The 13,244-nt window shown below is 40.0% G+C and overlaps 1 protein-coding gene across 4 annotated transcripts in view; it reads left to right on the top strand.

Moving 5' to 3' along the window:
• The first annotated feature begins 1,994 nt into the window (after positions 1 to 1,994).
• The window catches only part of ip6k1 (inositol hexakisphosphate kinase 1), a 45,038-nt gene continuing 33,788 nt past the window's right edge, over positions 1,995 to 13,244 (top strand). Inside the window, exon 1 of one of the 4 annotated variants that reach the window (XM_061891532.1) lies at positions 1,995 to 2,316. The gene's annotated coding sequence lies outside the window, so the exon portion shown is untranslated. Of the gene's footprint in view, positions 2,330 to 2,403; positions 2,592 to 13,244 lie in introns of those variants that run through there. The other 3 variants (XM_061891533.1, XM_061891537.1, XM_061891534.1) reach the window with 3 other exon arrangements.

Below are 13,244 nucleotides of genomic sequence, written 5' to 3'. Positions count from 1 at the left end.
GGATGTATCATGCTAAAACGTTGCGGTATGATGACGCCTGCGTGTGACGTCACACATTGTAGAGGACATTTTGTTCCAGCACCGTTCACAACTATAAGTCGTCTTTTTTCAACTCATGATTCCGAAGTGTTATGGACATCTGTGTTACTGAATCTTTTGCAATTTGTTCAATTAATAATGGAGACGTCAAAGAAGAAAGATGTAGGTGGGAAGCGGTGTATTGTGGCCGCATTTAGCAACACAAACACAACCGGTGTTTCATTGTTTACATTCCCGAAAGATGACAGTGAAGCTTTACTATGGAACAGAGCGGTCAAATGAACATGGTTCTCTACCACATGTCAACCGGCAGGTTTCAGTGAGAAAATGGTGGTAATAAGTCGGCTCTTATACCGTAAACATGAGCGGAGAGCTTGTTTCTTTCCTCCTACACCTGTCAAAGAGGCGGCTGCGGACTCTCTTGCCTCCTCCCACCGGCTTCCCCCGACTGTCGGATGCTTCCACCGTGGAGGAGGGGGGGGAAAAAAATCTCAGCCCGGCCCCAACGGCTGCCTACGCCTCGTCGAGAAACATGGCTTCCCTCAGAGACACTGGCGGTCACCACACTAAAGCCTGGTTATGGTTGTAATGTCCAACATGTCCTATAGGGGGCACTAAAGCCGGGTTATGGTTGCAATGTCCGACAAGTCCTCCAGGGGGCACTAAAGCCTGGTTATGGTTGCAATGTCCAACACGTCCTCCAGGGGACACTAAAGCCTGGTTATGGTTGCAATGTCCAACACGTCCTCCAGGGGACACTAAAGCCTGGTTATGGTTGTAATGTCCAACAAGTCCTCCAGGGGACACTAAAGCCTGGTTATGGTTGTAATGTCCAGCACGTCCTCCAGGGGGCACTAAAGCCTGGTTATGGTTGCAATGTCCAACACGTCCTCCAGGGGACACTAAAGCCTGGTTATGGTTGTAATGTCCAACAAGTCCTCCAGGGGACACTAAAGCCTGGTTATGGTTGTAATGTCCAGCACGTCCTCCAGGGGGCACTAAAGCCTGTTTATGGTTGTAATGTCCAACACGTCCTCCAGGGGACACTAAAGCCTGGTTATGGTTGTAATGTCCAACACGTCCTACAGGGGGCACTAAAGCCTGGTTATGGTTGTAATGTCCAACACGTCCTCCAGGGGGCACTAAAGCCTGGTTATGGTTGTAATGTCCAACACGTCCTCCAGGGGGCACTAAAGCCTGGTTATGGTTGTAATGTCCAACACGTCCTCCAGGGGACACTAAAGCCTGGTTATGGTTGTAATGTCCAACACGTCCTCCAGGGGGGCACTAAAGCCTGGTTATGGTTGTAATGTCCAACTAGTCCTACAAGGGGCACTAAAGCCTGGTTATGGTTGTAATGTCCAACTAGTCCTACAAGGGGGCACTAAAGCCTGGTTATGGTTGTAATCTCCAACAAGTCCTCCAGGGGGCACTAAAGCCTGGTTATGGTTGTAATGTCCAACTAGTCCTACAAGGGGCACTAAAGCCTGGTTATGGTTGTAATCTCCAACAAGTCCTCCAGGGGGCACTAAAGCCTGGTTATGGTTGTAATGTCCAACACGTCCTCCAGGGGGCACTAAAGCCTGGTTATGGTTGTAATGTCCAACACGTCCTCCAGGGGACACTAAAGCCTGGTTATGGTTGTAATGTCCAACACGTCCTCCAGGGGGCACTAAAGCCTGGTTATGGTTGTAATGTCCAACACATCCTCCAGGGGGCACTAAAGCCTGGTTATGGTTTTAATGTCCAACACGTCCTCCAGGGGGCACTAAAGCCTGGTTATGGTTGTAATGGCCAACACGTCCTCCAGGGGGCACTAAAGCCTGGTTATGGTTGTAATGTCCAACACGTCCTCCAGGGGGCACTAAAGCCTGGTTATGGTTGTAATGTCCAACACGTCCTCCAGGGGGCACTAAAGCCTGGTTATGGTTGTAATGTCCAACACGTCCTCCAGGGGGCACTAAAGCCTGGCGGACATGCAAATAAAGTGTGAAGCCAAACAGTCAGTTAGCTTGACTGTAATGACGTTAGCCTCCTGAATGTTTTTTTAAAAAAATTTTTTAACCAGCACTACCTAGCTTGGATGTCCGAGAGTCTGAGAGACAACATCCCCACACCGAGAGACAACATCCCCACACCGAGAGACAACATCCCCACATTGAGAGACAACATCCCCACACTAAGAGACAACATCCCCACACTGGCTCGGACCCCGAAGCACCTCCGCTGTGACTCGGCCAGCGAATCCCTTTAGTTGTCGGCCCGGCGGTCCCGCTGGTGAGTATACTTAGTAAGTGTGTACTTAGTAAGTGTGTTGTGAGTAAGTGTGTTGTTGTGGCGGCGCCGAGGAGCGTCAGACCGTTATGTTAGCTCGCCAGCTAGCGTTAGCACAGTGTTGAAATAACGTCACCGTTTAGCGCCGGTCATCAACACGCAGGACCGACTTCAACCTAAACGACGTGGAATTGGCGACCGTGGAGCAGCTTTTAACCCCCCGTCCGCTTTGAAGGGAGCACAAGCCAGGCGGGGAGATAGCGCGTCGCTAGGCTAAGGTCAACATTGTCAGTGTGACAGCTATGAAAAAACTACCTAAACAACATGTTAATTAACATGCTAACCATCATGCTAACGAACATGCCAAACAACATGCCAGACATGCGTACCAACATAATAACCATCATGCTAAACAACAAGCTAACCAACATGCTAACCAACATGCTAACCATTATGCTAACCAACATGCTAACCAACATGCTAACCAACATAATAACCATCATGCTAAACAACATGCTAGACAACATGCTAACCAAAATGCTAAACAACATGATAACAACATGCGTACCAACATGCTAAACATTCTATCCAACATGCTCAACAACATGCTAAACAAAGAGTTATCCATCATGCTAACCAACATGCCAAACAACATGCTAACTATCGTGCTAACCAACAAGCTAAACAACATGCATACCAACATGTTAAACAACATGCTAAACAGCATGGGTACCAACATGCTAACCAAAGTGCTAAACAACATACTGGACAACATGCTAACTAAAGTGCTAAACAACATGCGTACCAACATGCTAACCAAAGTGCTAAACAACATGCTAACCATCATGCTAACCAACAAGCTAAACAACATGCGTACCAACATGCTAAACAACATGCTAACCAACATGCTAACAATCATGTTAACCAATATGATAAACAACAAGCTAAACATGTGTACCAACATGCTAAACAACATGCATACCAATATGCTAACCAAAGTGCTAAACAACATGCTAGACAACATGCTAAACTACAAGTTCAACAACATGCTAACCAACATGCCACCCATCTTGCCAAACAGCATGCTGAACAGCATGCTAAACAACATGCTACACAAAATGCATGCCAACATGCGTACCAACATGCTAAACAACATGCGTACCAAAATGCTACATAACATGCGTACCAAAATGCTACATAACATGCGTACCAACATGCTAAACAACATGCGTACCAACATTCTAAACAACACGCGTACCAACATGCTAAACAACATGCGTACCAACATGCGTACCAACGTGCTAACCATCATGTTAAACAAAGAGCTAAACAACATGCTAACCATGTATGGTCAGTCTATCCTAGCCTCTTTTGCTAGCATGCTAGCAGCGACCGGGCTAGGATCGACTGACCATACCTCCTCTTTTCACCGGACATGTCCTCTTTTGCGGGGCTGTCCGGGTGGAGTTTCTTAAATGCCTCAAATGTCCGGCATTTTGAGTATTGTTTACTTTACTTAATATGTCCGTATGGAAACTCGTTCGGTACACCTCCACACCGAACCGAAACCCCCGTACCCAAACGGTTCAATACAAATACACATACCGTTACACCCCTACTTCAATCAAATATTCCAATAGGAAAAATATTTTTTGTGGATGATTTGCCACATTTGGTAAATAAATAACCCAAAAATGTATATTTTGTTGCTTTCTTACTGTACCGAAAATGAACCGAACCGTGACCTCTAACCCGAGGTACGTACCGAACCGAAATTTTTGTGTACCGTTACACCCCTAATATCTACTTTACATTAGTCACAGGTAGGGGGACACAGCAGGGTAGATTGATGTCACATGACCTTAGAACAGGGGTAGGAAAGCTATGGCTCTAGAGCCAGATGTGGCTCTTTTGAAGACTGCATCTGGCTCTCTGATAAATCTGAGCTGACATTGCTTAACAGGATAAGTAATGAATAATTCCACTTGTAATCACAGTGTTAAAAAATAAAACATGCTCATGCATTTGAATCCATCCATCCTTTTTTCAACCACACATGTTCGAGAAGTTGCATTAAGGGTAATAAGTGATTTATTTATTATTGGTTAGTTTAGGGCTTGACCTCCTGGGGGTTCTTCAGACCACAAAGTACCGACATAAGAGCCTGTTTCAGGGTTTTATTATTTTTCTATTTTTCAATAAGTCTCTCAGTTGCTTTCCAGCAATTGTCTTATTCTCTTTCGTTCTCGCTCGCACTCTGGCTCCAGCCCCAACCCCGTCTCTCCTCCGGGCTGCTGCTTATAAACAGAGCGACAGGTGATTAGATAACAAGGCCCAGGTGAGCCATCTACACACCTGTTGCTGATTTCGAGGCCGGTCCTGGCAACACCCTGCTTCGCTGCAGGCCCGCAGGCCACGCCCACTCCACAGTTAGCTTCAGAATAACAATGTTATTACAAAGAATAAACAACTTATTATACTCGAGAAATGTTGGTCTTACTTAAAAATGCTCGCGTTCAGTTGTGTTCAGTGTTAAAAAAATACTATATGGCTCTTACAGAAATACATTTTAAAATATGTGGCTTCTTGGCTCTCTCAGCCAAAAAGGTTCCCGAGCCCTGCCTTAGAATAATGAAACCTACACTGCAAAAAGTCAGTGTTCAAAAACAAGAAAAAAAAATAGGGGTATTTTTTTTTAACTAAGCAAAATTATCTGCCAATAAAACAAGAAAATTTGGCTTGTTAAGACTTTCCAAAACAATTAACATGAGCTAACCTCAATGAAGCCCAAAACACCTTAAATAAGTACATTCTCACTAACAACAAATGCACTTTTCATGGTGGAAAAAAAGGACCTTTTGCTCAATATGTGGAAAACTATGTTTAAAGGCCTCTTGAAAGCCACTACTAGCCACCACACTGTCTGATAGTTTATATATCAATGATGAAATATTAACATTGCAACACATGCCAATACGGCCTTTTTAGTTTACTAAATTACAATTTTAAATTTCCCGCGGAGTTTCTTGTTAAAAACGTCACGGACTGTCAGGACATATTAGCGCAGCATCACTTACGGCTACAAGTCGTCTCTTTTCATCGCGCAATTAAACAGTATTCTGGACATCTGTGTTGCTGAATCTTTTGCAATTTGTTCAATTAATAATGGAGAAGTCAAAGTAGAAAGATGGAGTTGGGAAGCTTTAGCCTTTAGCCACACAAACACACGGTGAATACTTGTTTAAAATTTCCGGAGGTGAAGCTTCACTATGGATCAGAGCGGTCAAGCGAACATGGTTTTGGACATTCTCTCCATGAGCTTCAAGCACACTTGTGAAGTGAAGGCCATTTCTTAAAGCTCATGGAGAGAATGCCAAAAGTGTACAAAGTAGTAATCAGAGCAAAGGGTGGCTATTTTGAAGGAACTAGAGTACAAAACATGTTTTCAGTTATTTCACCTTTTTTTGTTATGGACATAACTCCACATGTGTTCATTCATAGTTTTGATGTGACAATCTACAGCAGGGGTCACCAACGCAGTGCCCGCGGGCACCAGGTCGCCCGTAAGGACCAGATGAGGCGCCCGCTGTCCTGTTCTAAAAATAGCTCAAATAGCAGCACTTACCAGTGAGCTGCCTCTATTTTTTAAATTGTATTTATTTACTAGCAAGCTGGTCTCGCTTTGCTCGACATTTTTAATTCTAAGAGAGACAAAACTCAAATAGAATTTGAAAATCCAAGAAAATATTTTAAAGACTTGTTCTTCACTTGTTTGAATAAATTCATTTATTTTTTTACTTTGCTCCTCATAACTTTCAGAAAGACAATTTTAGAGAAAAAATACAACCTTAAAAAATGAATTTTGGATTTTTAAACACATATACCTTTTTACTTTTTAAATTCCTTCCTCTTCTTTCCTGACAATTTACATCAATGTTCAAGTATTTTTTTTTTTTTGTAAAGAATAATAAATAAATTTTATTTTAATTCTTCATTTTAGCTTCTGTTTTTTCGACAAAGAATATTTGTGAAATATTTCTTCAAACTTATTCTGATTAAAATTCTAAAAAATATTCTGGCAAATCTAAAAAATCTGTAGAATCAAATTTAAATATTATTTCAAAGTCTTCTGAATTACTTTAAAAAAATGTATTTCTGGAAAATCTAGAAGAATTAATGATTTGTCTTTGTTAGAAATATAGCTTGGTCCAATTTGTTATATATTCTAACAAAGTGCAGATTGGATTTTAACCTATTTGAAACATGTCATCAAAAATACATATTTATTGTGAAAAATCATTAAGATGATCAGTGTTTCCACAAATATAAATATTATTAATTATTAATAACAGAGTTAAAGGTAAATTGAGCAAATTGGCTATTTCTGGCAATTTATTTAAGTGTGTATCAAACTGGTAGCCCTTTGCATTAATCAGTACCCAAGAAGTAGCTCTTGCTTTCAAAAAGGTTGCTGACCCCTGATCTACAATGTAAATAGTCATAAAAATAAGGAAAATGCATTAGATGAGAAGGTGTGTCCAAACTTTTGGCCTGTTCTGTATCATACTGTACCATCCCTATGCCATGCCATGCCATACCAATACAGTAGCTATATGACAAAGATAATTAGGTTTGGTTTTGATGGACTCAAGTCTACATTATGTTATATATTGTGGTTTATTGGTTTAGAACAGGACTAGACTGTTATTAATGTTTTGGTGAGCCACACAGACAGGGAAGATAAACGTATTTTTAAATGGATCTCTGACAGTCTTAGTACATCTGAACATGATTATCTCTGTAAAGGCTGTTTTTTTTCCCCCTGGAGATCATATGCAGTATTCTTAGCAAATAAACAGAGTACAGTTCAGACGCGGGTCCTGCTTTTCTGTTTTCTATTTAACATGGCTGTGTCGCCATGTTAAATAGATTTGGAATTTGTATGAGTGTCCATCAGTCCTCAATAGAGCATCTTGGGGCTCCCAACAAAACTTGTATTCAGTGTTTTAATTTGAGCTTTCCTGGCATTTGTCAGCAAACTTTCTTCCAGCTGACGTCAGTCTTGAGGAAGTGATGGTCGGCTTCCACGAAACGATGAATCATCACATTTGCATAAATGTTATTAGGCTTTCAAGTAGTTTGCTTGCAGAGGCAATAACTTTAGGAGGCATTCTTAGTTTTCCAGGTGCAAACTTGCTGGCACACTACTAGGGATGGCTACCTTTTCACATTTGAACCGATATGGTACTAATTCCCGGGAACCTGGAAATCGGTACATGCCCAACGGTACCAATTTTTGGTACTTTTGCGTGTGTTATAGAGCTGGACAATATTTAGAGCAAACCTAATTGCAATTTGTCTCTCCAAAATTGTGATTTTATTTGAGATTTTTATATTTTATACATTAAAATACATAAAAATTCATAAAGCTGTGAACATATCAATTGAAGGAAGACATGTTGCTTTTAGACCGTCAATCGACATATTCTTGTCTCAAGTTTATTTCAGTTTATTTGGTAAGCATGTTCGAAATAAACTGAACTGATTATAATTTTTATAATGTACTGATAATGTATAATAGTAATACAAGTAACTATTTCAAAGGACATACACTTTTTTCTCATGACTGTAGAATTGTTTACCATTGTACTGTAATTGAAGGTAAATAACTTTATTAGAAAAAATGGACTGTCATTTGTATAAGCAAAAAGAATATATATATATATATATATATATATATATATATATATATATATATATATATATATATATATATATATATATATATATATATATATATATATATATATATAAAAGTGAATTTTTTTCTCGGTTAAAAAAACAAGGTCAGACATTGTCTTTTTGTTTGTTTAATCTTGTGGTTACGGCATTCTTGCTTGTTTGTCCATGTTGATGGGCTCATATTGCCAATCCAATTTGTAGCTGAAATATTCCCTCAATGGAACATTTGGCTATGTAATCATATTTTTTACTCCTAATTTTTGGTAATTTGTAGCACTTCTCACAGGCGGGTCGCCAGTATAAGGCTGTCTGTCCGTGCTTCCTGTGTGTGTGTAAAGCTGGCGCCCCACTCTCTGCCCCCCAAGACAAAGATTGGAATGGCTAAAAAGAGGGCTCACTGCGTTTGTGTTAAATCTGCGGTTAAATGAACGCGCTCAGAGCGGTGCACTGAGTGAAAACTCTTTTCTCCCTGTTTGAAGCGAGAGACGAACAAAGGCGTGGCTCGACAATTCTGATTGGCGAACATGTCTGTCACTCAAATACTCGTGACGGCAGAGAAAAACGGTTATTTATCCCACTAATTAAAACCCCGATTTCGATTACACGTGCTGCCTTAATGCGTTTAATAAATATTGGTTGTAATAATAAAATCATATTTTTTAATTGAAACATATACATTTGAGTTGATTACGATACCTTCTGTCCAGTTGTTATATCTTGTATTATTATTACATTTCTGAGTTAATTGCATTGTTTGCATTGAAAATTGCCCACGAACCCGAAAGGTACAAGCGGTAGAAAATGGATGGATTGATGGCATCGAAAATTGTAGCGTTTGGTTAAATCTGCTCACAGTGCTGCTGGAGTGATGGCTAAGTGTTAGAGTTTGGGATGTACTGATATGAAGATGTTAAATTCCGGTTTATATGACCAAAACTAGCACCATTATTATCATTGCAATAATGTTTAACATGCTCAAAAGTACTAATACACGCTGAAATACTGATTTTTAAATAAGTAGTTTAAATAGGCACACTGTTTGAATATCCACTATTTTGCATGGTTTTTATATCTTATGCTTCACTGTGTAGTGTTTTAGTCTTGGTATTTTATTTGTTTTAATGGCTAAACCATTATTGTTTAAATATTAGTTTGTACTTCAGCACTTTAAGATGTATTTCAATGAAAAGTGCGTCGCAAACAAAATTAATATTTATTATTTTGGTGGACCTTTTACTCTTTGGTAGTCCTACTCATTTCAGCGGACCTTGAGCCACCTCTGTCACGTATTCTTCGGATCGATCATTCTGTGCCATGACAGCTTTGCTTGTAGGTTGAACTACACAATTGAATACTTTATTTCTTCAAACAATAATGTGTTTGTATGAGTTTAGATTGAGTTATGTCGTTTCTTAATGGGGAAAGACGTTAATGTCTGTAGTTTTAATGTTGGCATTTAAGCTGCCGAGCTAGCGGCAGTCAGTTCGTAGTCTATCACAGTGCAGTTATCAATCACGGTTTTTTTGATCCATTTAATTTAAAACGGTAGCCGTCTGGTGTTTTTCTAAGATTATCATTGTTACCGTTTATCGCTACATTCTTAGTTAGAGTCTGCAACTGGACACATGCAACCCAGGTACCGTAAAATGGTACCGATGGATTTTAAGTGAATCGGTGCCCAGGAGAACCGGTGGGATTCGCTCGGTGCCAAAAAAGTACTGAATTCGATGCCAAACCCTACACAGTACTTTATCACTATGTGCAAGGTCCACTTAATCAGGGTTCTGCATCTTTAAAATCACATAATCTTTATTTAGAACTTATTTATTTTCCTACAACTGTGGCTGAAGTTCAAATCATTCAGTGTACAAAAACCCAGCGAAAATGTTATATTTTGTTCCTTTGTTTATTTAACAGTTTGTATTTTAAGTCTCTTTCCGACCTGGACTCTGTAACGTTGCTGGCTTCAGGTCTGAAAGACAAGATGTCCTCCAGACTCTGACGACGTTAGTGTCCCCCAGACATGACAGGACATTATCCAGGGGTAATATTTGGCAGCAGCGAGGAAATGGCAATGATAGCGGGAAAGGAAGGCCTATTATTAATGGTTCTTACTTATTAGAAAATCTGCAGACACTTTTCAAATGAATGTCTTGAAGGTGTTCCTCGTTTTTGTATGCTTTCCTTACAGGAGTGTAAAAAAGTAACGGCATGAGAAAAAGTTGTAATCTCTTATTATGTCCATCCCACATAGTAACTGTAATACTATTGTACAGACTGTATTGCCGCTAGTGCTAAGAGTGTCCCTATACAACTTTTTCACTTCCAATACGATCCTGATATTGGGGCCTTGAGGGATGGCTAATATCAGCAGAATCTTTGTTTTAATATTATGTAAAGTGAAATGTTTGAAAAAGTTGGATCGAGTGAAATTAATCACACAGAGAACAATAATGCATGTGAAAACTGTTAACCTTGAGGCATGATAGTTTATTTTGTAGCGTAAAAATGGTTCAACAAGTGAAATTATTCTAAAAACACAAACTGTGACAGATTAATGCTTTTAAAGTTGAGCGTTATATGGTGTTTGGCTACACCTAGTGGTCGTAATAATTCATTATCCTAAGATCATAACCCAGGTTGAATGATCCAGACACGTTTGTTACTCTGTATGAGGTAAATCATCCATCCATCCATCCATTCTCTACCGCTTATTCCCGTTGGTGTCGCGGGGGGCGCTGGTTCTTTTCTCAGCTACATATTCAACTTAATTATTTGTTACTTGTTTATATTCACAAATGTGCTGTTTTAGACCGTAGTATTGTTCAAATAAGGGCATGTGTTACTGGATCTGGGCGACATGGCTAAAACCGGTATCACTATATAAGTGTTTGATATCAGTCGATACCAATAATTATAAAAAGAAATGATGACAAAAATAAGGACCATTTAATATGTAACCTTCCTCTGATTATAATCCCCATAGCTATAAATGTAGAAACAAAATACAATTTCAACACAACCGTGGCAAAAATTCTAAAATCACATTGAATTCTTAATAACCTCTAAATAGAAAGGTGCAAAAATAAGGAATACGTAAGAATTGCTTAATAAAGTGTAACAAAATAGTGCAAATGTGAAAATGAAAACTTATCTTATTTTCTGCATTTTTACAGCCAGCTGTGCAAAAGGGCGAGTACGGCTAAGGTGGTGTAGTATTACTGATTACGAGCGCCTTGGTCTGACTGCGGTCTGTTTTAAAAAAAAAAAAATTCAAAAAATTACCATACGGTCGAGGTGACAATTCTGGTTTTATCGACAATTTCTTCGCTCTCTGCAGCACTTATTTTTACTTTCTCTTCTCACTCCATGCAAAAATATCAACTGCCAGACAACAAGGTGGCGCAACCAAACTAGATAGTTGATACTGTTACCTAATTGGCTGTCAGCATGCCACGCCCACTGATCAGCGGTCACTTCCTGCGTCGCTCGTTTAGCGAGTGACTTTGTTCATGCAAGCAACCTTATTTCACTTCCTGTCTCTTATTTCTCAAACAGTCGCAATATGTACTGATATCGTTATATTGCCCAGCCCTACTTATTACATAGGTCTGGTGTGTGTGCTTAGCTGTTGTGTAGCTTACCATGTTTACCTTTGGTAAATGACCTCACTGAAATCCAAGGAAAGATCAAAGTTATGTGTTTATTGAAGGACATTTAGATGTTAAAGGCCTACTAAAATGCGATTTTCTTATTTAAACGGGGATAGCAGGTTCATTCTATGTGTCATACTTGATCATTTCGCAATATTGCCATATTTTTGCTGAAAGGATTTAGTAGAGAACATCGACGATAAAGTTTGCAACTTTTGGTCGCTAATAAAAAAGCCATGCCTGTACAGGAAGTAGCAGACGATGTGCGCGTGACTTCACGGGTTGTGGAGCTCCTCACATCTGAACATTGTTTACAATCATGGCCACCAGCAGCGAGAACGATTTGGACCAAGAAAGCGACGATTTCACCATTAATTTGAGCGAGGATGAAAGATTTGTGGATGAGGAAAGTGAGAGTGAAGGACTAGTGGGCAGTGGGAGCGATTCAGATAGGGAAGATGCTATGAGAGGTGCCGTGGCAGGACCACTCGGCCAGGCCCAACCGCAACAAGGGATAGAGCCATTCCGCTTTGAACCTGACTGTGACGGTCAGGAGGACGCTGCTGATATTGATGCTGGAGTAGCACACGACATAGATCGCCTTCAGAATACAAAATGGTAAAATGTTATTTATTTATCGACTAGTTTTAGCTTGTGGCCTAGTCTTGTACTGTTACTGTTAGTGTTACAACTTACAACCCCACCCCTTCGCAAGGGACTGTCATCTTTCGAGAATGTAAACAATGAAACACCGGCCGTGTTTGTGTTGCTGCAGCCGGCCGCAATACACCGCTTCCCACCTACAGCTTTCTTCTTTGATGTCTCCATTGTTCATTGAACAAATTGCAATAGATTCACCAACACAGATGTCCAGAATACTGTGAATTTTTGCGATTAAAAACAGACGACAAATAGCTGGCCACCATGCTGTCCCAAAATGTCCTCTACAATCCGTGACGTCACGCGCAGGCGTCATCATACCGAAACGATTTCAGCAGGATATTTCGGCGCGAAATTTAAAATTTCACTTTACTAAACTAACCCGGCCGTATTGGCATGTGTTGCAATGTTAATATTTCATCATTGATATATAAACTATCAGACTGCGTGGTCGCTAGTAGTGGCTTTCAGTAGGCCTTTAACTAGAGGGCTTGTACTGGAGATTATATCGAATATTTTTAATGAAAGCGATACGATCAAATACTTGTTTTTTTGCTGAAAACGGATCGATAGGCAAAATGAAAATCAACTCGCAACACCTCTAATGACTAATTTATCCTTAATTAAAATGAAATGCAAATTCCAAATCCTTACCATGCCGCAGTTTAAATGTGCATTCAGCCAATCGGTTGTATTGATTGGAGAGCACTTCTTTGGACAGCATGCATGCAAGTTCTGGTTGCCAGGGTAACACCTGCACGTCATCAGTGTAGATGAGACCGAAAAGCCAATATGACAGACATACGCTGTCCTTATGGCTGTTTTGAATGACCTGAATTGTCTCAGCCAGAATGTTGTTGATTGGAGTGTGTGTGT

The sequence above is a fragment of the Nerophis ophidion genome, linkage group LG02 (assembly GCF_033978795.1).
Source record: "Nerophis ophidion isolate RoL-2023_Sa linkage group LG02, RoL_Noph_v1.0, whole genome shotgun sequence".
NCBI classification, from domain to species: Eukaryota; Metazoa; Chordata; class Actinopteri; order Syngnathiformes; family Syngnathidae; genus Nerophis; species Nerophis ophidion.
Note: the sequence above shows the minus strand (reverse complement) of the source record. Positions and strands in the feature narration are given on the sequence as shown.